The sequence below is a fragment of the Pituophis catenifer genome, unplaced genomic scaffold (genome assembly GCF_029215685.1).
Source record: "Pituophis catenifer annectens isolate HBS135680 unplaced genomic scaffold, rPitCat1.0.hap2 SCAF_6, whole genome shotgun sequence".
Taxonomy (NCBI): Eukaryota; Metazoa; Chordata; class Lepidosauria; order Squamata; family Colubridae; genus Pituophis; species Pituophis catenifer.
In genome coordinates, this window is record NW_027256886.1 from 53,462,177 (window position 1) to 53,487,725 (window position 25,549).

The 25,549-nt window shown below is 40.1% G+C and overlaps 1 protein-coding gene across 1 annotated transcript in view; it reads right to left on the reverse strand.

The window, feature by feature from the left end:
- Positions 1 to 24,731: 24,731 nt before the first annotated feature.
- FAM204A (family with sequence similarity 204 member A) overlaps positions 24,732 to 25,549 on the reverse strand; it is a 39,208-nt gene continuing 38,390 nt past the window's right edge. Inside the window, exon 9 of the mRNA XM_070945376.1 lies at positions 24,732 to 24,750. The gene's annotated coding sequence lies outside the window, so the exon portion shown is untranslated. The remainder of the gene's footprint in view (positions 24,751 to 25,549) is intronic.

Here is a 25,549-nt window from a genome sequence, read left to right on the forward strand (position 1 = left end):
CTCAAATCTGAACTGGGTTGTCAGTTGGCACAAACTGGACCAGGCACCTTGTCTGTGGAGATCCTCGGTCATCCAGATCAGGGGTCTCCAACTTTGGCAACTTTAAGCCTGGCGGACTTCTGGGAGTTGAAGTCCGCCAGGCTTAAAGTTGCCAAGGTTGGAGACCCCTGATCCAGATCATAGTTGTCTCAAAAGTACTTTTTTAAAAGGTAACTGGACTGTTTTTTCCCTTAGGAAGAAGATGTTTCACTTCTCATCCAAGAAGCTTCATTAGTTCAGAACCAAATCATATGTGAAATGTTTAGTTAGATAAATATATTAGAACTTTTACTATTTTTGGATTATTGAACTCTCAGAAATCATTCAGTTACTTTGACAGGCAATTTTAATAAAGAATGTAATAAAGTGTTTTACTTTACTTTACTTTTATTTGATTTATATACCACCCTACTCCCAAAGGACTCAGGGCGGTGAACAGCCAACAATAAAATACATATATACAAAATTTAAAAAGCAGAAATAAAATCGAATTAAATAGTTTGGCACAGACAAATTAAAACCCCAATCAATTTAAAACAAATTTAACTTTGAGTATTAAAAATATTAAAAAATATTAAAATTATTAAAATTGTTTAAAAAGAGGGAGAAAGTTAGGCCAGGCCCACCTGGTGAAATAAAAAGGTCTTTAGAGCACGGCGGAAGGTGAGCAGATCCGGGATCCTCCGTATCTCCGGGGGGAGCTCGTTCCAGATAGTAGGTGCCCCCACAGAGAAGGCTCTCCCCCTGGGAGCCACCAGTCGACATTGTTTGGCCGACGGCACCCGGAGGAGCCCCTCTCTATGAGAGCGTATCGGCCGGTGGGAGGCTATTGGTGGTAGTAGGCGGTCCTGCAAGTACCCCGGTCCTGAGCCATGGAGCGCTTTAAAGGTGGTAACCAAAACCTTGAAGTGCACCTGGAAGACCACCGGGAGCCAGTGCAGCTCGCCCAGGAGGAGTGTTACATAGGAGCGCCATGTCGCTCACATTACCACCCGCGCGGCCACACTCTGCACCAGTTGGAGCCTCCGGGTGCTCCTCGAGGGGGGCCCCCATGTACAGAGCGTTACAATAGTCCAGGCGGGAGGTGACGAGGGCATGAGCGACTGTGCGTAAGGAGTCCTGATCCAGAAAGGGATGCAACTGGCGAATCAGGCGAACCTGATAAAAAATCCTCCCGGTCACAGCCGTCAAGTGCTCTTCTAAAGACCGCCATGAATCCAGGAGGATGCCCAAGTTGTGTGCCCTCTCCGTGTGGGCCAGTGATTCACCCCCAATAGTCAGTGATGGCACCAACTGACTATATCGGGACGTCGGAAACCACAGCCACTCGGTCTTGGAAGGGTTAAGTCTGAGCTTGTTCCTCCCCATCCAGATCTGTACGGCTTCCAGGCACCGGGACATCACGTCAAGGGCATCATTGGGGTGGCCCAGGGTGGAAATGTACAGCTGAGTGTCATCAGCGTACTGATGGAAATCCACCCCGAAGCCACGGATGATCTTGCCCAGCGGCTTCACATAAATGTTGAACAGGAGGGGCGAGAGGACCGACCCCTGTGGCACCCACAGACTAGGCACCTCTGCCCCCCTGCCAACACAGACTGCGTACGGCCGGAGAGGAAGGAGGCGAACCACCGCATAACGGTGCCCCCCACTCCTAACCCCTCCAGCTGGCGCAGCATGATACCATGGTTGATGGTATCAAAAGCTGCTGAGAGATCTAACAGGACCAGGACAGAGGAGCACCCCCTGTCCCGAGCCCTCCAGAGATCATCTACCAACGCGACCAATGCCGTTTCCGTGCTGTACCCAGACCTGAAGCCCGACTGGAACGGATCCAGATACGTCGCTTCATCCAGGTGCTGGGGGAGCTGTTGCGCAACAACACTCTCAACAACCTTTGCCACAAAGCGAAGGTTGGAGACCGGACGATAGTTTACCAACATTGCCGGGTCCAGGGAAGGCTTCTTGAGGAGACGCCTCACCACCGCCTCTTTCAAGGTGGCGGGAAAGTCACCCTCACCCAATGAAGCATTTATAATCCCCTGGAGCCAGCCTCGTGTCACTTCCCGGGAAGCCAGCACTAACTAGGAAGGACACGAGTCCAATAAACAAGTGGTCGCGTTCAGTCTGCCAGAATCCTGTCCACGTCCTCAGGGTTCACAGGATCAAACTCATCCCAGATAACATTCTCAAGACCTGTCCCAGTCCCTCCCCCTGAGACTACCCAGTCGGAGTCCAGATCTTCCTGAATCTGAGTGATTTTGTCATACAGATACTGAACAAAATCCTCGGCTCTACCCTCCAAGGGGTCTTCCCGCGCTTCCTGGTGGAGCAGGGAGCAAGTCACCCTAAACAGGGCGGCCAGGCGGTTATCTGATGACGCAATAAGAGCAGCAAAATAACTACATTTCGCTGCTTTTATCGCCACTAGGTAATTCCTAATATGAGATCTTACCAGTGTCCGGTCCAATTCAGAAAGACTAGCCGTCCAACTACTCTCTAGGCATCTTTTCCGGCGCTTCAACTCCCTCAGCTCCTCAATGAACCAAGGAGCCAAATGAGATCGGCGCCGGGTCAGAGGCCGCAAAGGCACTACCCGATCCAGAGCTCCAGCGGCCGCCCTATCCCAGGCGGCCACTAGGTCTCCAGTCGAGGTGTGTGCTAGAGCCTCCAGAAATGGCCCAAACTCCATCTTTTATCAGGAGTCTGTGGTTTTCACTAACTATTTTAGTGGTTCCATTTTTAAATTTTTAGTATATTAAAATAATGATATAGTAAAACAGTATTTTGGTGCATTAAATCATTTTTGTACAGTATGCATTATATAGAGAGATATAAATTATAATCTTTTGTTCTAGAAAGTCAATCTGAAAAAATGTGTTTTGGTAGTTTATGAATCATATAAAATCAGTATTCAGCAAAGAACTTGGTCTTGGAAGCTTTCTTGTGACAAATATATAAATAGCAGGCACCTTAATTTTTTCTCCACTTTTTCAATAATGAAACAACATTTGTATTTTTAAGCTGATCTTCTGCCTATGAAAATAGAGGAGGGCTTACCTTTAACTAGCTTATGTGCTTAGCTTTGATTACCCATCAATATCCATAGTATTTACAGTATATGACACTAGCTATTTTCATTCTATTATTAAGGCTCTAGTATGGTTAAGTGGCAAGAAAAGGAGTTAACCTTAAAGGTTAATGTTAGTGTATGGTGTTATAGACAAACATATGTAGAGACTGGCCAAGATAACTACATATGCCTAAAACAAAGGAAGTGGAAATTTATTATGATTATATTATATAACTAATCATAAATAATATTTTAAAAAATGCTCTGGCAACATGTTCAATTTTTCAAAAGAAAACCAAGTTTTTTTTTTTTTTTTTTAAAAACCAATTTGAGGAAAAGCCCTATCAGAAGAGAGCATGCTTGATGGGAAAATAAAAAATGGGAATGGGAAATAAGTGAAATCCTGGACACCAAGTTTGTTTCTGAGTTCACTTATAAAATAAATAATTTAAAGCATTTGTTAAACACTTATAATTGCTAGTCCTGCTGGACTTCTTCAGTGCCTGGAACTTTTTGCAACCTAAATTCTATCTCACTAATCTCTAACAATCTCTCTCTCACACACAAACACACACATGCAAACAGACAAACATGGCAACGAGTATATAGAATGCAAGAAAGTTGTTTCTGTGACCCTCTGTCCTTTAGAAAATCTTTATCATTTCTCAGGAGCAAGGGACGCTTTACATTTTAGGTTTTCTTTTAAATGTTTTGTAAAATAAGCCTCTTAGAAAAGATAAGTTTCAGATGATTATTAAGATTAAGAATATCAAATAAGCATATCTGAACTTTTCTTTTAAAAAGAGGTCTTTGCAGAAGTAATCAAACACCCTCAAATGTCCTTCCTTCCTTCCTTCCTTCCTTCCTTCCTTCCTTCCTTCCTTCCTTCCTTCCTTCCTTCCTTCCTTCCTTCTTCCTCCCTCCCTCCCTCCCTTGTCATTCTGTCATTTCTATTAAATTATAGTTTCACGTTGTTAATTATGATACCCAAGTTTTATACAACTTGGTGTCCTCTAGATTTCAATTCCTTAATTCGTCCCAAATCTCATCATTGGACAATATTTGAATAACTCCTGGTTGGAGTGAGCTACAGGGAATATAGAGAACCCTACACACTTTTTGGCACATCCTATTATTAATTCCACTGTAAGTAACACACCGTGTATGGATACATCTATGGAGAGCATTGCATTGCAGTCCATATGACCCTGTGGATGGGAAATCAAGAATGATTTCCTACTTCACATCTTCCCTGATCCTGACTGTAGCTGGTGAAGAGAAAGAAAGGATTTCCATTTAGTTGGCATACAACCAGGAAACGATTTCTTTTATCTCCTTGCTCAGGAATCCCTACTGAAGGTCAAAAGAGAGAAAATGATAGCCAGAACCATGCAATCAAAGCACCATCCTTTTTTGGCTGGCATCAACACACATGAAACAAGGCAAGGTTTCATGGATGTGGCTGCAATTATTATCCCTGTTTATGAATAACCAAAAAAAAAAAAAAAAATAAGATTTTGCTCTTTCCATATCTTCATCTTGTGATCTAGAAAGTGTGTTGTTCCAGCTGAGTAAATTATATCTATGATTCTATTTTGAATGACTTGCATAATTAGATGGAGAGGATGCACAGTTAATCCATTTAAAAGTATAAAGAAATTCATTTAATGAATATTATGGTCCTATTAGACTTAGAAACATCCAACCCTTTTGTTGAATAAAAGTTCAATGAGATTAACTTCTTTTAGTTGGTTTTAAAGAATAATCAAACATGTCCTACTCTGATAGCATACTACTATTTCTTAGTGCATGACTTCTGCATACCAATATCTTCAGTATAGGAATATAAGATTAAAACTGGATGACATTAGATTTCAGTTAAATAATTAGAAATTAAAGAGGATCACTTCTACTTTCCTTGCTTACTATAGTACGATAAGACTGCTGAACTACTTGAACTTGTAATTATATAACTGAAATGTTAATCTTCTGGTTTGCTATTCCATTTGACTCCATTAACTATTTTCTTAGAATTGTCAAGTTTACTCCTTGACACAAAGACACTTCCATTGGGAGAACTATTCTTTTATCACATCAGGTTTGACCATAAATACAGTAATGAAATTTTGTTGCCCAGTCTTTTATTACAAAAACAGTTAATAGGATCAGTCTAATATTTAAATAAAGAATCTGGGGCGGAAAGTGCAAATGACTGATATTTCAATTCACAATGCTAAATAAATCTTTAAATATTTTTACAGTTTCACCACATTTTTACAAATAAAACAGTAACTATAACTGTCAATATTTAAATACAGCATTGTCTAAATTGCATAAATGTTCATAAATGTATGGTAGAAAGTATTTATCCTCCACTAAAAAAGACAGTAGTTCTGGCCACAATCTTTCAAGCCTAACTTTTTTTTCACCAAACACTATAATACATGCTTTAGCTTCAGCTAATGAGATATTCAATATACATATTTGGCCTCTGTTGTTTATTCGTTTATAATGTTATCTGTGAATACAAGTCACAAGACCAAATGAATCTAATTAGACTTCATTGGTCCAAGTAGAAACTCTCTTGAACCAGGGTCCCTAAATGTTAGCTTCCTCCTAATGACCAAATCCAAAATCTGTTCAAAGTATCTATTAAAAGCACTTATTTTAACGAGAACACAGAACTATGGCATCACCCTGAGTGCAAAACTAATCCCTTAAGGAGGAATTTCATCATTCTCCAAGAATGGTTCTGGCTTGTATCTTCAACAGGAAGATGCATTCCACCTGGCCACTATAAAATTCTTGCTTTGTTGATGTAGTATCCTCTGTAATTCAAAGTCATGGAGATGCTGGTTGATTCAGTAATTATTATGTACACTGCTACAGAATATTTATATTTCAGCCAACTTCAGTGATAATGTATAATGGCAAATCTCTTTGGTCCACAGAAGGTCTATCCAGAATTGAGAAATGGATAAAATTATGTGCAGTTACAACAACCAAGAAGCAGATAGATATCATGCTTTTAGATCCAGGTATCATGTAGTATCAGTTCAATCAATTCAGTGTGAAAATGTTCAACCAATGTATTATATCCATGTAGTGAAAATTTGTTTTCATTATTTTTTTTCCCACCGTTCTTTTTCAGTTTGGGAGTAGAGTGGTTTTGTTATTGTTGTTTGAGAAAAATGCTCAAATTAAAATTAAAAAATACAAATTCTTTAAGGTGGGGATCAGCTTCTTCCAATTATGTCCGTAATGAGGTTCTCTGAGGAATGTGTGTGTAGCTACCAACATGTTCATTGCACAATCATCTTTCTGGACATTGACCACCATATTTTGATTACATTCTATGGGAGGTCTTCATGTAGAAGGGAGAGAATCATTTTGTTTTTTTTCAGAACTAAGAACAACAAAGAGGACTGTGCAGTAGGAAAGCCTAAGAGGAAGAACAACAGTATGCTCACACAGTTTGCAACAATAACGAAAAAAATGATTTATCATTATTAGAATGTCAAAATAATTTCTAAACCATGCTGAAAATAAGGTTGAAAAAGCAGAGTTCACAAGGAAAAATAATTATATAGAACTAATCCTACAGAAATGTAAAATCCACGAATAAATGATGCCTTTGGAAAATTTGGCGGACAGAGAAGAAGATAGTAAGAAATGATCCTAATAAATTCATGTGACCCTCGTTCAAATATAGCCTAAAGATTTTCAAAATACAACTGAAAAAAATCCCCAGATATTCCTAAATCAACTGTTTCAATATGGGGAGATGCTTCACTTGATCATTCCAAAGACCCATAAATAAAGGCATTCAGTGAATCTATTTTAAATCCACATTTCTCTCTCAACTGTCCTGAAAACACACACACACACACACACACACACACACACACAGAGAGAGAGAGAGAGAGAGAGAGAGAGAGAGAGAGAGAGAGAGAGAGAGAGAGAGAGAGAGAGAGAGGCATAACCTCTTAAATTTGTAGTAGCACTTGCAGATCAATATATCTTGATGTGGTTTATAGAGACCGCTTAGATACAGTATCATAAGAGAACAGCTTGGGAAAGGCTCTTCGTAACCATTAAAGATAAAGCTATGGGAACAGGCTAAAACTCTGCCAGGAGAATATAAAGCTGTAAGATTAGTAGAAGATAAATTCTTATTGCTTAGGAGCATGCCCTGCTCTAGTGCTTCTGGAGGAGGACAGAAAAGTTATTAGATATGAAATTAATTCCATAGTACCTAGAATTCCACTGTTATAGGCTGGATAACCTAATCACTTTATCCTTACTCCCTAACACATTAATCCACCTCCTAATTCTTTACCTAATTAGAGAGAAATTTGGAGCAATGCTGGTCAGGAAGGTAAGGATTAGGGTTAAGCAAACACTTGTATTTGAAACCCACTGCCTCCCTTAGTCAGTGTGAAAGATCCTTTAAGAAACTCCCACCCTAGCTAATCCATGACCCACAGCAGGGAGGAGTGTTAACAATTTAGTTTAAAACTCACACTCTCTGACAAATGCATTTTTTTTTTAAAAAAAAAAACAGATTTGCTTCTTTGATTTATAGGTATTAGTTGTTTTTCCAAAGCCCATTAATGACTCTTCATCATGTACTTGCAAGGAGCATTAAGCAAGAAAAGTTGTTCCCAGCTCTGTATTATTCAAAGGCAATTTACACTAATTATTGGAGTCCATGGTGTTGCCCATATTAGCAGAATGATCAATCCCAGCAGGCTAAAAATACTTTTAAAACGCTGGGGTTTTGTCAAGGTACAAAAGAAGGGCTTTCACTGAAGTGTGATTTTTTTCACACTTTAAATCTCAAATGTTTGTAATGTTCAAAGATGAGCTTGTTTGAAGACAGAGCTTTATTTACTGATGCTATAATGTATCACATGAAAAAGGGTTTAAATAAAATATAAAAAATATAACCTGTATATTTTAAATAGTGCTTTTAAAATTTACATCCCATTCAAGATTTGTTTTAAAAGATTATTTAATAGTTTCAAAAATCAGAAATATTTGTGAACCTTTCTTGTTAAAAAGTTTTTCTAAGATCTACTTAACTGGTCAACTATATTTTAAAATAACTGATATATAAGTCAAAACAGAAGAGGCTCTTTATTGTAAATCTTACCCTTGTTTTACCAGGCTCCAAACATAAAATAGGAGGAAGAAGGAATATTAGATATTTTTACCATCTTGAGTTGTTTATAATAATAATATAGGTGGAATATAAAATAAATAAATAAATAATAAAACCTTTCTATTTCAATGTATATCCTACTATAATATGGTCTAATGAGATTTGTTAAATTATTCAAAGGTAAAATCTTTGAAACTAGAACATATTTGTGCAAATAAATTAGAATTTGTACCTTGTAGGTGATATTGCAATTGATTGCACATTAGCAGGGAGAAGAAAAAAACTGTTGTGAAAGGTACAACATTAAAATATTCAAGGATATTATTTCCAGGATCAGTGGGAACTAGTGTCCTGATATAATTTATAGATATTTTAAAAATATTTATTTTACATTTATATTGTAGTTGCACCCATTTCTAAATAGGTATCTATTTCTTCATCTACTTAGAGCACAAGTGTCAAATTCATGGTGTCACGTTGCCATCACATGACATTTCATGACATTTTTCCTTTCATGGAGCTAGGGTGGGTGTGGCCTGCATATGATGCATCCGGCCTGTGGGCCACCATTTTGACACCCCTGATCTAGACAATAAATTAGAGAAGTTCAAGATTCATCATCAATTTTTACAGGGAGAAGAGCAGGGAATGTAAATACGAGTCACTTTTCAAAATGAGATGGGCAGCATATAGAATGAATAAATGAATGAATGAATGAATGAATGAATGAATGAATGAATGAATGAACAATTATTTTTTATACTGTTCATGGGGGGTGTCTTTGTGACAACAAAGGGTAGTAAGATGTTGTTTTTAGAAAGTTATAAACAGACTCAGGGTCCAGGGGGATTTGAAATAAGATTTTAAATTAATTATAAGAATCTTTCCCATGGAAAACAACTTAAAAATGATAGGATTGGAGTTTAAAGATTGAACACTAGAAGGAACCAGAAGAAACTGAAGCTTACAATTCAAGAAGTACATTTAAATTCATCTAACTCTTATAAATCAAACTACTTTAATATTAGATGTATTGAAGGATATTTGTGAAAAAAATGGACGCAGAAGTTAATTTTAAGAATATCTGCTATTATAAACAGATCGTATGCAAATGATGTTATTGAAGAAGAGCATTGAAGAAAAAGAAAGAAATAAGAGAAAGGGAGAAAGGGAGTAAAATATTAAGAAGTGGAATTCTGGAGAGCTTAAAAGAAAATAGCTAAAAGGAGAAGAAGAAAAAAGATGGTAGAAAGGGAATTAAAGCAGTAACATGTTGATTTAATCCACATTGTATATATTTGATCATTTGAAGGGGGGGGACTTGAAATGCTGATTAGTTCTTATGAAGAAAAGCTTTTCTTGCAGTTACTGCAAAGCTAACTGGTACAATTACTATCTTCTTGAAAAGCTATAAAGTAAAAAGAACAGGTTACAATTTTGCAACCGTTTACTCTATCCCCACCTGATAATAAGCAGTTAGACTGGAGAGTGGGGGGAGGGTTAGAGAGAAGCATTACTCAAACTGTCTACAAACAGGAATATGGAACTTGATGAGAAAGATCAGGGAAAAGAGAGATTGGGGAGAACAAGAGTTCCTGCATTATCCACAAGCTTTGCAGAGCTTCTGTGCTGAAAATGAAATGATTACCTCTTTTGTTATTCTATTTCCAGCATATATCACAGCTGAGCCAGGAATAAATTATCTGAGCCAAAATGATAACACTAGTGCAAAGCTTCTAGAGCAGAATAAACATCTTATGTCAAAGGACTTCAGTCAAGACTAAATTACGTTCAATTAAGTTCATGCTTTACTTTCTGCCTCCTCACATTCTCCCCTTTCAAGAAGTTGCAAACTCAAGTAATGATAGTTGCAAGGCTATGGCCTTGAGGTCATTCTACCCCAAATATGGTTCTAAATCTAATATCAGAATATAAATTGAATAAATAAATTGAAAAGCAGCTTAATTAATTGCATAGTGTTCTAGATGTTTTCCTTAAATCGTTTTAGAAAATTCACATAAACAGACTCCATAATTAAGAAATCTTCGTTTGATTGAAACAGACATAAAGAAATTAATGCATAAGGGGTTTGCAATCATCAACAAAAGTGTGATGCATTTGTTTTCTCATAATTCATATTTCAACACATGAAATGTTAGAGTTGAGTTTAAAAGATGCATGATGTTTAAGCCTTTTTTAAATAAAATGAATAAACTTCTTTGTCTCTATGGTTGGACTGCAACCCCCATCCTAATAATTATCAGAAAGTGTGGATCTATAGTCTAACTATTTAGGAAATTAAGGACACGATATTCATTTACTTTACTAAAGCAGTGCAGTGAAAATGGTCATTTTACTCTTATTTTTAATATTAATATTGTAGACAATTGTCATATTTAAGGTATTAAAACCATCATCATCTAGCTCAGGGGTATCAAACTCAAGGCCCAGAGTATCCCTGGAAATAGTAAAGGACCGGTTCGCAGTGCCTCTGGCAGAAAAAATGGAGCTTGGAAGGTGATGCGCAGCCCTACCAAACTCCATTTTATTTATTTATTTATTTATTTATTTATTTATTTATTTATTTATTTATTTATTTATTTTTCATATTTCTACGCTGCCCACTCTCCAAGGACTCTGGGTGGCTTACAACAAAGACAGTATACTAAATAGCATATTGCCCCCAACAAACTGGGTCCTCATTTTACCCACCTCGGAAGGATGGAAGGCTGAGTCAACCTTGAGCCGGTGAGATTTGATCTGCTGATCTCCTGAACTAGCAGTCAGCTGAGGTAGCTGCAGTACTGCACTCTAACCACTGCGCCACCTCGGCTCAGCTGCGATGGCCTCCTGCAACTCTCTGCCAGTGAAAACAGAGCTCGGTTTTCACTGGCAGAGTGCTTGAGCTACCACAGGTGCCTCTGACATGAGTGATGTCAAGCTAGCCATGCCCCCCTGGCCACGCCCCCCTGCCTCCCAAGGTCAAACACAACCCTGATGCGGCCCTCAATGAAATCAAGTTTGACATTCCTGGTCTAGTTGTAGCAACACTATTACAGGTAGGCCTCAATTTATAACTTCATTTAGTGACCATTTCAAAGTTACAACGGCAGTGAAAAAAGTGACTTGTGACTGTTTTTTACACTTATAACAGTTGCAGCATCCCCACGGTCACATGATCAGAATTCAGATGCTTGGCAACTGGTTCATATTTATGACGGTTGCAGTGTCCCAGGGTCACCTTTTGCAAGCTTCTGACAAAGTCAACAGGAAAATCAGATTCACTTAAGAACTGTGTTACTAACTTAACAACTGCACTGATTCACTTAACAGTGCAAAAAAAAAAGTCATAAAATAGGGCAAAATTCACTCAGCAATTGTCTCACTTAGCAACAAAAGTTTTGGGCTCAATTGTGGTCAAAGGTCAAGGACTACCTGTACATCCAGTAGATTTTTAGCTCTACCAGTTGGCTGATCAAGAGTCACCTGATTGGATCTTCACACTACATTAGGTTGTTCCCATCACTATTTCAAAAAATGAAGATCTACTAACCTTCAGCATGCAGTCCCTAAACATCCGTCACATCTTGTGTTCTGGTAATAATTGGGAGAGTCTTAGAAGGAGCAGAGAATATTTTTCTAATGAAGAATTAAAATAACATTATGTAAAAGCCTCTGTAATATAATTTTAACAGCAAATCTTCTGAAATATAAAAGACAAATAACAAATGAGTGGGAGCAGTGGTGAACTCCAAATTTTTTTACTACCAGTTCTGTGGGCATGGCTTGGTGGGCATGGCATGGCTTGGTGGGCGTGGTAGGGGAAGGATATTGCAAAATCTCCATTCCCACCCCACTTAGGCCCAGCCAGAGGTGGTATTTGCCGGTTCTCCGAACTACTCAAAATTTCCACTACTGGTTCTCCAGAACCTGTCAGAACCTGCTGGATTTCACCCTTGGGTGGGAGTTACGTCACCAAATGCAAAATGACAGCATCCCAAATCCTGGGCTGGTATCTTTGAAGCAGGTAAGAAAAAAGAAGTACTTATCAGAATTGATTTTCTATGACACATATTAGAAATAGATAGTGGGTTCCTGGAAGTAGAACACAATGTAATGGAATGCATGTATTTACACTGAACACAATGTAATGGAATGCATGGATGACCTTGAGGAAAGGGGAGAAGAGAACTGCCTAGGAAGCAGAAATCAGACATGGGAGGCAGGAGCTTCCAGTTGCTTAATGGTCAGAGAAAATAAACTCTAAGGAAATACCATCTTAATAGAACTTAAAAGTGGAGATGGGAAGTTTATACCTTCGCACTTGGCCAGATTCTGTTAATAACGTAGCCTAAAGTAGATTCATTTCATCTAGCCATGTTTCCTGTCTGGTTAACCCAGGAAGGCCAACACACCGCAACCTCACATTTATGGAACTATGTCTCAAACTAAGCTATAAGCCTTGTAACATATATGCCGAGTTTAGAAACGTTCCCCCTAACTGCTTCAGACTTTTTGATGAAGGATGTAAAGACAACCGGCGCGAAATGGATTCAGTGTTTTAAACTAAAGAAGGGAACTCTGCTTATGAATGAAAAAATAGTGAACTATAGGCCACATCAAGACATAATCTGTGTATGTGTAGCCAGGGTTGGAATTCAGAATACCGTATTTTCCGGCGTATAAGACGACTGGGCGTATAAGACGACCCCCGAATTTTCCTGTTAAAATATAGGGTTTGGGCTATACTCGCTGTATAAGACTACCCCTCTTCCAACGCACACCAAATAAAAATTAAAAAAACATCAACTGGCTCACCCACAATGTAAAAGCAGCTGTGCTAGACCCAAAATGGCCCCTGAAACAAGCAGGAACCTCACACAGCCACAAAAAGCCCCAAAAAACAACTTTCACGCTTTACACACACACACAACACAACACAACACAACACAACTGGCTCATCCACAATGTAAAAGTAGCTGTGCTAGACCCAAAATGGCCCCTGCAACAAGCAGGAACTTCACACAGCCACAAAAAGCCCAAAAAACCAACTTTCACACTTTACACACACAAAATTCCACATACAGCTTTGTGAGATTTTGTGTGTTTGTGTAGTTAGAGTGAAACACTACAGAAACACACTAAATCTCAGAAAGCTGCACAAATATTATTTTATTTTATTTTTATTTTTATATGAAAGCTAAATTTAAAACTTCCTAAACTTTAAATGGCTAGGTCTAAAAAAGAACTAAAAAAAACCCCAATTAACTATTTTTTTTTTAAAGATCCCAAAGGGGAAAAAAACTTACGGTACCCAATAGAACAGGGGTCTCCAACCTTGACAACTTTAAGACTTGTAGACTTCAACTCCCAAAATTCCTCAGCCAGCTTTGTTTTGCTGGCTGAGGAATTCTGGGAGTTGAAGTCCACAACTCCCTGCCTGCTTGGTTGCAGGCAGGGAGTTGCTTGCTGATGGAATGGATTCAGGCAAGCGAAGCAAGGCAAGCAACTAAGGCAGTGGTTCTCAACCTTCCTAATGCTGCGACCCTTTAATACAGTTCCTCATGTTGTGGTGACTCCCAACGATAAAGTTATTCCTAAAACCATCAAAAATATGTGTTTTCCGATGGTCTTAGGCCAGGGGTCCCCAACCTTTTGGACCTCAGGGACCACCAACTTCATAATTTTAAATTTCGCAGACCACTAATACGAATCCAGTGCCCCGCTTGCTGAAGCACCTGGACTCCCAGTACGGGATGGGGTCCTTCAGGCACTCTCCATCCTCTCTGTCTCTCTCTCTCTCTGTCTCCCACTCTTTCTCTCTTTCTCTCTCTCTCATTTTCGCTTTCTCTCTCTCTCCCTCTCTTTCTTTCTCTCCCACTCTTTCTCATTCTCTCTTTCTCTCTCCCCCCTCTCTCATTCTCTTTCTCTCTCCCCCTCTTTCTCATTCTTTCTTTCCCCCACTCTTTCCCTTTCTCTCCCCTCTTTCTCATTCTTTCTCTCTCTCCCACTCTTTCTCTCTCATTCTCTTTCTCCCCCCTTTCTCTCTTTCTCCCACTCTTTCTCTCTTTCTCCCCCCCACTCTCTCTCATTCTCTTTCTCTCTGTCCCCCTTTCTCTCCCCCCCACTTTTTCTTTCTCCCTCCCCCTCTTTCTCTTTCTCTCTCTCCCACTCTTTCTCTCTCATTCTCTTTCTCTCTCCCCCTCTTTCTCTCTCTCCCCACTCTCTCCCTCTCATTCTGATTCTCTCATTCTGATTCTCTTTCATTTTCTCTCCCTCTCTCTCATTCTCTCTCTGATTCTTTGGTTCTCTTTGATTCTGTCTCTTTCTCTGTCTCTCATTCTCTCTCTCTCACTCTCTCTCTCTGATTCTGTCTGTCTCTTTCTCTCATTCTCTTTCATTCTGTCTTTCTCTCTCTTTCATTCTTTGTCTCTTTCTCTCTGTCTCATTCTGATTCTCTCTCATTCTCTCTTTCATTCTTTGTCTCTTTCTCTCTCTGTCTCATTCTGATTCTCTCTCTCATTCTCTCTTTCATTCTTTGTCTCTTTCTCTCTCTGTCTCATTCTGATTCTCTCTCCCCCCTCTCTCTTTCTCTCTCTCTCTCATCTCATGGGCCAGCCAGTGTCTTGGGGCTGAGAGGAAGTCAAGCATCTCCCTGAGAGACTGAGGGCCGGAAGAAGTGTGGGAGCGAAGCACTACTTGAACTTGTGCGGCATGAGCATTCGCCTTGGTATATTTGCGCCAGCCGATGGCCAAGGCAGCCCTCATCTGTCTGCTGAAAGTGCAGCATCAGGATTCTGCCTTGCTATATTTGCGGCGCAAGGCAGCCTTTGTTTCCTGCTGCTTGGGACTCAGAGCGGTAAATAGCGTCTGATCCGGAGAGCAGCTGGATTTTGCTCTCTAATCTGGATGCCAGATCGGCCCCCTGCAAACTCTCGTCTCTCAAGGAGCGCTCCCTGAAGCGGGGCTGGAAACTTTGGTTGGACTGCTTGAGAGAGGAGAGCTTGCAGGGGGGCGATCTGGTGTCTGCAACGGAGAGCGGCATCCGGCTTTTTCTCTCCGCTGTAAGAGCGCTGTAAGAGCGGCAGCCCTCATCTCCTAATGCTTGGGACTGCAAAATCCAGCTGCTCCCCGGACCAGTCACCATTTACCGCTCCGAGTCCCAAACATTAGGAGATGAGGGCTGCCGCTCTTACAGCGCTCTTATAGCGGAGAGAAAAAGCTGGATGCCGCTCTCCGTTGCAGACACCAGATCGCCCCCCTGCAAGCTCTCCTCTCTCAAGCAGTCCAACCAAAGTTTCCAGCCCCGCTTCAGGGAGCGCTCCTTGAGAGACGAGAGTTTGCAAGGGGCCGATTTGGCATCCGGATTAGAGAGCAAAATCCAGCAGCTCTCCGGATCAGACGCCATTTACCTCTCTGAGTCCCAGGCAGCAGGAAACAAAGGCTGCCTTGCGCCACTCCTGACACAAATATACCAAGGCGGAATGCTGCTGCCGTACAAATGAAAGTAGTGCTTCACTCCCACAGCTTCCAGCCATCGCAAACGCCGCTTCTTCCCGCTTCTGCCGCCCCCTCCCCCACCGCCACAACAGCACCATTCATTCCGGATGGCGAGGGTTGCGCTCGTTTTTCTGTATTGCACCACCATCAAAACCCCTGTGAAAGGGTTGTTTGACCCCCAACCACTGAGCTAAGGTAAGCAAGCCAGGAAAATGCGCTGCGCACTCCCACCCTTTGCCTGCGAGCCCGGACGCTGATCCGGATGGCTGCAGAAGGAACTGGGCACCGGCTGTCATGTCTTTTCTGCTGTGCGGGGTTCGGCACCTGGGCTCCCAGGGTTTAAGCCTCTGGGCCAGCCCGTGCTGCTCCAGGATGTTAGCTTCGGGCTCCTTGGAATCGCTGCCGGGTGGTTCTTCCCGTTGGGGCGATGGTGGGTGGCTGCGAGCCTGGAAGAGGTGGTGAAATGCAGAGCAATACCTCGTGGGGAAGGAGTCCGCCGTGGCTCCCGCAATCCAAGCGACGCTGATCGCTGCCGAACCCCGCACAGCAGAAAAGACATGACAGCCGGTGCCCAGTTCCTTCTGCAGCCATCCGGATCAGCGTCCGGGCTCGCAGGCAAAGGGTGGGAGTGCGCAGCGCATTTTCCTGGCTTGGCGCCGATCCGGACGACTGCAGAACGAACTGGGCACCGGCTGTCATGTCTTTTCTGCTGTGCAGGGTTCGGCACTTGGGCTCCCGGGGTTTAAGCCTCTGGGCCAGCCCGTGCTGCTCCAGGATGTTCGCTTCGGGCTCCTTGGAATCGCTGCCGGGCGGTTCTTCCCGTTGGGGCGATGGTGGGTGGCAGCGATCGGCGTCGATCGCTGCGCACTCCCACCCTTCGCCTGCGAGCCCAGGTGCCGATCCGCTTGGACTGCGGGAGCCACGGCGGTGCTGGCCAGGCTGGGTCTGGTGCGGTGGGCGGAGATGAAGGAGCAGCCTTGGCGGCAGCAGCAGCAGCAATTACAACGGGAAAAGCCATGGGGAAAAGAGGACGAGGAAGATCTGGCAAGGCGGTGCGAGCACTTCATGGCTCCTCCGGTGAGCGGATTGCGAGAGCTGTGCGACTGGGGCGGAGACATGCGAAGTCGCATGGAGCTTCTCATAATGGAGACTCAGAGCCAGGTGTGCAAGGCGCTGGCCCAGGTCGACCGCGCCGCCGCTTTCACCATGGACTGCTGGGAAAGGAAGGAAGGTGACCCGAATTCCGGGGTTGAGTGGGGACGCGTTCCTTTCTCGTGGGCCGCGCACTGCCTGGCACCTCTTGTAGGTTGGAACTAATTCGGAGTACAGCTTCCCCTCAATGTTGCCGGCGCTCCCAAAGTGTCATCGGTCAGCGCCAGCAACTCAGATTCGGGTACCCGGCGTATAAGACGACCCCCGACTTTTGAGATGATTTTCCTGGGTTAAAAAGTCGTCTTATACGCCGGAAAATACGGTAGTGTTTTGCTTGCCATTTGGATCACATAGCAGCTGTGCATTATGCATTGTATGTAATGCTGTTGGCACTGTTCTTGTTCTAATTAATACAAGTCAGACTTCATCAGTATGATGGGGAGGGGCACCAAATTTCTACCACCACTTGAAAAAAAATCCCCACCCCAATTCAGAGAGGGAGGGAGGGAGAAACAGATCTTCCCACAATTGTCTATGCTTTGCCCAATGCCAACTAATCTGCATAATATAAGAAAAACCAAATATGCAAACAGATGTTTCTCTCATTAAAATAGTATATGCAAATACTCTGGATTGGAGTGGTAATGTTGTTTTAGGGTTGAGAGGTCACTGGGGGTAATTAAAGGTTAATCCAGTTTTCTGTTCACAGGGTGTAAGACATGAGTGGCTGTGAAGAGAAATTGTCACTTAACCTTCAATTCATTACCAACAGGCACATGGATTTCCACTGAAATAACATAAACATATATGCATTTATCCATTACCCACTGTCTAGGCAGGGTGCATCTCACTGGAGATAGCTCAAAATGATTTGTTGTTATGAATCTAGTTAAGTAGGTGCTGGAATGCATTAATTAGGCAAACTGGAATTTGATCAGAAATTCTCAGACCCTAATCTAATGTTGTAATCTCATTAAATATGTTTCAATTGCTTTGAGATCTTGTCAAATGTTAATAGAAAAGTGTCTGAAGTGGTTGCAGAACCATCCCCTTTTCAAAGATAATTAAAATTCTAGCATTTCAGGTGCCGGGCAGTGGCAAGCATCTGAAAGTTGAAGGCAAACATGAGCCAGCAGGCAGCAAATCAGCACTTTGGCTTGGAGCGCCCTGCCAGACAGATTGAAAGCAGCAAACAGGTTAACACTTTGAACTGAGTTCATCTCTGCCAGAAGAAGGTCCCCCCACCCCCACTTTTTGCACCCAGGAGGAAATAAAGCGATAACTGTTTGGCACTGCAATCTACCTTTGCTGCTTCTTCTTCTTCGGTCAGGGTGGGGGAGGTGGGAGCGAGGCAACGTAAACATCCATCAGTCCTTCTGGAAGTGGGAACAGTTTCATAGAGACAAGGAGACAAAGTTTATGATTTGTTGGAAATATGGGTTTGGCTGCATATCTGTCAGTCACCTCTTTAGCACCACTGGCTTTGCAAGTTGTTTTCTTGAGTCAGAAATCACTAAACCCTATCCCATTCTCATGATAAGGGGTCTATAAACAGCATACACATACTATTGTTAAATAAGTGATGACTTCAACATGGGAAAGGTGCATGAAAGCCAAAAGGTCACACAAAATAGATCACTGTATATTGAAACAATCAGCCTTGTTTGTATTAATGATTTATTTCCTAAATGATAAAAGATACTTGCAGTAGATCAGAAAATCAAAATGTATTTCTAGGCATGCCAAATGAAAGCATTCATTATTTCATTGCAGTACACCAAGAAGGCAATGTTTGATCATTGAAAGTTATAACCCATTAACCTACCATCTGAAATGGTTTTTTGGAGGGTAAGCTAAGAATTTAGTGTGTGTATGTGTACCTATACATTATTGACTTTATCATCTTATTATGATTATTCTGGCCTTATTGTTTGTGGCAGGGGTAAAAAAAAAAAAAGTGGGAAAATTGTAACGTAGTTATAAAGGAAGAAGTTGATAGATGTGGTCCCCTCTCCTAAAATGTTACGAAGCAGAAAAAGAATTAAATAAAAAATTCCTAATCTGTAAATAGACTTTAGAATAAACTGACTACAGGTATTGAAATTGATTTAAAAACCTAACATTATTATTTGAGCTATGGCAAATATCTCTCTATTTATTCATTCATTGATTTATCGGAAAACTTGTGGCTTTCAAGAACCATGCAAAAAGAATGAAGAAAATGAGAACAGGTATTAGAACAGTAAGACCTTGAGTTGTGCATAACTAATTGCTTCAATTTATTAAGGAAACAAAACAGAGATCTTTCCTGGCTTTAGCCATATCCAAGGGGATTAATTTGTCACTCTTCAAAAACAACTCTTTGGAGGAATACCCTCTGATTCTTTATTCTCACATTAATTAGGAGTAATAAGAACACTAGATACACTTGGCTTTTAAAAATTAAGAGCAATAAATCTAAAATAATCTCAAGAGGGGAGAAAACAACAAAGATATAAATGAAATATATGTATATACCCATATTTGCATACACAAGCATATCTGCGTATATACAGTCAGATATATATGTGTATAGATCTCTCTCTCTCTCTCTCTCTCTCTCTCTCTCTCTCTCTCTCTCTCTCTCTCTCTCTCTCTCTCTGTGTGTGTGTGTGTGTGTGTGTGTGTATAAAATAATAACAATGCTGGAAGGGAGTTTGGAGGTCTTCTAGTCCAACCCACTGCTCAAGCAGAAGATCCTGTATCATTCTGGACAAATGATTATCCAACCTCTTCTGGAAAACCTTGAACAATTGAGCATCTACAACTTCTGGAGGCAAGTTGTTCTGCCGATTCTTTATTAATTTTAATATTAATAACATTAATTTTATTATTTATTAATTACTATCTAATAATTGTTAATAATTGATATGTGTGTTTATGTGTGTGCACGCGCATGTGTACACATGTGTGTGCACAAATATGTATGTAGGTACATATATGACATCTGACCATTACTAATTTTAAAAGTTCTAATGCTTGGAGACAGGAGAAAGATTTTGATCAGTATTCTTCAACTAAGTCTTTCTATTTTCTACTGGTCATATTTACCAGCAATTCAGGGATCTATTATCCACTTATACCGAAGAGCGTCAGTTTGGGAAAGTATGTTCTAAGCCAAGTTTGAATAGAATGGAGCTAAAGATTTCACATGCTAAAGAGAAAAAAAAACTTAAAACACAGTGATAAAACAATGCTAATCGGTAAAGGTTCCCCTCGCACATACGTGCTAGTCGTTCCCGACTCTAGGGGGCAGTGCTCATCTCCGTTTCAAAGCCAAAGAGCCAGCGCTGTCTAAAGACGTCTCCATGGTCATGTAGCCGGCATGACTAAACACCAAAGGTGAACAGAACGCTGTTACTTCCCCACCAAAGGTGGTCCCTATTTTTCTTCTTGCATTATTTACGTGCTTTCAAACTGCTAGGTTGGCAGAAGCTGGGACAAGTAACGGGAGCTCACCCCGTTACGCGGCACTAGGGATTCGAAATGCTGAACTGCTGACCTTTCAATCGACAAGCTCAGCGTCTTAGCCACTGAGCCACAGTGTCCCATGCTAAACTTAATCCAGCACAAAATAACTATGATTACTATAGCACCTATGTAGAATGCCACTACCGAAGGAGCAGTTTTCATTAGCCTTCCCTTGAGATTGATAATTTATGATAAACATTTTAAATCAAGCAAAATGAGCCTAAATCACCTCAGGAAATGATTGTAGTATCTTTATAATCTGTTGGGGTTGGTTGGTGGGAGGGGATGAATATAAATATAATAAACTTTATGTGGCCACTGTCCAGTAATTTTATTCTTTTATGCTTTGATCAGTGCTGGCTGGGGAGATTTTGGGAATTGAAGTCCATACATCTTAAGGTTGCCAAAATTTAGGAACGCTGGCCTTGATTTTAGGAAGGTAGTTTATACAAACTCAAACCATTAGTTTATTTTGTTCAAAATATTCTGGCAATTACTCTCCAAGATTAAAGACAGAAGCCATTCCCTTTCTCTGGATCAGTGATTATTTAATATATGATCACATATTCTCTGAGCAACATTCTCTACTATGTCCTTGGAAATGGAGGGCTAGTTTAAATGTGAAAATGTGATTTTAAAGGAGCACATGAAATACACCACAAATAACAAGGTTTGATCCAGTTTGTGATTGTGAGGTTATACTACAGCCAAGAAAGAACTGCTGGGTAAAATCTAAATAATCTGAAAGCATCTTCCAGGTATTATTCTTTGTGCTCCCAGATCAATTTATAAACAGAGAAAACAGCTGGTCTGAGATGTTTCTCTCAATGGTGCCACCTTGTTAGTAGGAGGAGAAAAGTTTTCATCTTATCAAACCTGAGTTAGCTAATAGAAGGAGCCCAAGGAGGCTTTCCTTAGGCCTACAGAACTATCTTAGACATTATATTCTTAAAAATATAAGAATACAGATTCATGGTATTTCCAGAACCAGATAATCCACATGCTTTTAGTTTCAATAGACTTTGAGGTCTGAACTGATCACCTTGGATATCCTGATTATTTCTCGCCTCTTCAACTACTTGTAATACTTATCTTACCGGGAACTTTCCATGCAAAATGCATAGTTTTCTGTCTGTTGCACCTTTTTCCATTTCATATCTTGATGATCCTAGTATTGTTAGAGTATTCAAGATATTGCAACAAGAAAGAGATTGTGGAATGCCCATCTTGGATCATACAGGTTGAGGAAGACATGATATTGGTATGATGAGAGCTCCCCCTTGTGTTTGAAAATGAGATGGTGTTACTGGAAACTGGTAGCTACACTCTGTAATTATATCCTGTAATCAGGGAAGCATTGTGAACAACTTTGTCCATGATAAAGGATCCCAGATTTCGTTGAAGGCAGGCTTTTTAACTAGATTAAAGAAATACCCAATGAAATTTAGAGGTCAGTGTTTGCTGGGATTAGCTGCTCTGAAAGCACTCACCTTAAATATTGGCTACAGAGTGTTGTCTTACTGCCATGTAAGTATTTTTTTTTTAATTTTAGAAAATGTTTTATTTTTATTTCTTATCCACATAATGTAAATGTACATTCTCTTATACATCATTGGTCATACAAATACATATTTTTCTTAAAGAAAGCATAAAAATAAGGCATTTTAATTACATTTGAGGTTGCTCTTCTACCCTCTTTTCCCTCATTTCACAACAAACCTTCTCCTCCTCCTTTCTTTCCCTTTCCTCCCTCCTCTCCTACTTTCTCCCTCCTCCTCCTCCTCTTTCCTACTTCCCCTTCCTTTCTCCACTCCTCCACTCTTCCCCCCCCTTTTCACCTTCTCTCCTACTCCTGTCCCCTGTCCTTTCTTCCTCTCCTTTAACCTTTCTTCCATTCCTCTCTCTCCCTCTCCTCTTCTTACCCTCTCCTCCTCTCTCCTTTCTTGTGGAATATATTCCCTATTTGGTATCAGAGCAACTTCAATATTCTAATTATGCTTTCTTTTTGATTTCTTTTCAATTTCACCCATCACTTTTATAATCATAATTGTACATTTATACTTATAATCTTTTTTTCCCCTCCCATCCCACTTTTCTATTTACTCTGGTGTCATCTGGGTTTCTATTTCTTTTTGTCCTCTCCCTCATTTAACTTTCTATTATCTAAATCATTTATCTATCATCTTTTATTCATATTTCTTTTCTAACCATACATACAATCTTTCCCACATCTTGAAATACACCGATTCCTCTTTATCTTTTATTCTTACAGTTAATCTATTCATTTCTGCAGAGTCTAAAATCTTTTTTATTACTTCATCTTCTGACGGAATTTTTTCTGTCTTCCAATTTTGTGCAAATACAATTCTTGCTGCTGTTATTATATGTATAAATTAAATACACATCTTCTTTGCTGTATCTCTCTGGCAGAATACCCAATAAAAAAACCATGTAAGTAATTTTTTAATGGCCAACTGAATTTTAGTAAAATAGAGTTTAGAAGTTTACTTTTGCTTAAGGTTTACTTGTTTTTTTAAAACTTATTATTAACCTTGGATTCTTTGCCTATTGATTTATTTATCACATTTGCACAGCTATTAACCCACCTGAGAGGTATAGAACACTTAATTAGAAAAGAAAAACAATAAATACATATAAAAACAATCATTGTCAAAAATACATTTTAAAAAACTACTTTGAAAGGCACACAGACAAGAGAGGATGTTAACCGTAGCAAAGGAGCCATCGAAAGATTGAGGGACTGGACTGAGATTTTACAAGGTTGGCACCATAGCAGAGAAGGTTCACCCCCTGGGACCCCAGCAATTGCAATTCCTGACACTTTCTGTCAAATCTGATGGGACAGGCAGATGTAAGTAGGAGAGATGGTTTTTCAGATAACCCACCACTAGTGAGTGAAAATGTCATCATATATGATGGAATATGAATATATGTGAAAAAGTTCAATTGCCGCCAAATGTTTCTTTTACATCCTGCTTGCTAAAGGTAATTGCAAAGATGATTTCCATGCTTGTGTGGGTTGTTGTTGTTGTTGTTGTTGTTTTGACACATCCAAAGAACCATCTTTTAATTTTACTCTTCAGAATGTAAATACGCATAGTATTTTGAATATGATCCCCCCGCATTTTTAAGGGCAGATGGTATTGTGACGCCTGGTGGCAACTTTAATTTGCCAATTTCGCAATTGGTTGAAGAGAAAATCTCATTTGAGCGATGGAGTTTAAAAGACTTCCTTATTTCTTTATTGATAAAGTTCTTTATTTGAAATTATGCCTGGCTTTTCTGAGAAATTTAAAATAAAATACAATTTCATTTATTCAATAATGAAATGAAGAGAATCTAAAACGAGATTTAATGTTAATTAAATTTGTACTGCTAAAAGAGAGATATCAAAAACTGTGCCACTGAGTTTCAAAGGGAAATGGAATTGATCTGATTAACAAACCAGTACATGTGGAAACATATAGCTTTTATATAGGGGGAAAAACAGGTATATTCATGATTAAAAGGAAAATGCCTTCAAATTGATACTTTAGAAAAACTTTTCTATTATCTATCCACCTACCTACCTATCTAGCAATTAATACCGAAATTCCTCATTTGATGACTACTGGAACTGATTAAAATATGTTGACTTTCTACTTTTTCCTTCCTTCCCTAATAAAGAACTGCATCCAATTTGTATGTTACTCTGATGTAACAGTTTAAACTGGAGAAAATGATGAGTTTGAAAAATAAAAGAACTTTCCAAAGAAAAATGAAGTGCTATCACTGAAATCTTTATTTATCTGGAAAGAAAGAGCTAAAACATTACCTCAGAATTCAAGATTACAACTTCAGTGGGGCATAATGTAAATCCATTCTAGTGGTGAAACATCAGAAGACATAATCCTTTTTCAAAGACCTTTTGTTATTTTAATGTCTGACAAATTATACTTTTAAAAAAAGAGAGAAACAGAAAGAGGGAGAAGGAAAACACTTACATTTAAGAGGTTTCTTTTATTTCAGAAAAGGAATTTCCCTGTTTAAAAGTTTTAATTCTCCTCTACCAATGGTATCTACTAGGCTGGATATGTATTAACATAAAAGTGGAGTTATTTACTTTCAATAGGATTCAATACAAAGTTACCACCAAAGATTTTTTTGCATCAAGTTGTTATGGCAACTTCACTTCTGAAAAGCACTTAAAATTTAGCGAAGGCTTTTGTTTTGTCCGTGATAATTGATACTTGGTCCTTAGATTTAAGTTGTTTCTTTAAAAACTGTAGCCATATACATTGTTGATATTTGCCTGTGAGAGAAAAAGACATTAAAGTGCACTAGAATTTTGCATTTTATTTTTTATTAAAAATAACATGATGGAATTAATGTACACGAGCTATTTTTCCATAGCCTTGGAATGTGAACTTCATTTGTTTATTTTTGAAATTAAAAATACAATTTATAAAATAAAAGTTGAAGGAATTTTATCTGAGTGAATCTAAATGCAAGCAAAATGGGGTTGACTCGAAAGTGCTTATTTATGTATAAATCACAATTGGAAGCCAACCATTCAAAGCAACTCTCCCCAAGGTGAAGATTAAAAATCTGTGTTGACAGGGGGGCAGAGGTCGACCCCGAGGCCCCTCATATGTCGGGTGCCGCAGGGATCAGTCCTCTCGCCCCTTTTGTTCAACATTTATGTAAAGCCGCTGGGCGAGATCATCTGTGGTTTCGGGGTGAAGTACCATCAGTACACTGACGACACCCAGCTATACATCTCCACCCCGGACCACCCCAACGATGCCCTTGAAGTGATGTCCCGGTGCCTGGAGGCCATACGGATCTGGATGGAGAGGAACAGGCTCAGGCTCAACCCATCCAAGACTGAGTGGCTGTGGTTTCCGACGTCCCGATATAGTCAGCTGGCGCCATCGCTGACTATTGGGGACGAATCATTGGCCCCCACGGAAAGGGCTTGCAACTTGGGCGTCCTCCTGGATTCATGGCTGTCTTTAGAAGAGCACTTGACGGCCGTGACTGGGAGGATTTTTCATCAGGTTCGCCTGATCCGCCAGTTGCGTCCCTTTCTAGATCGGGACTCCCTACAC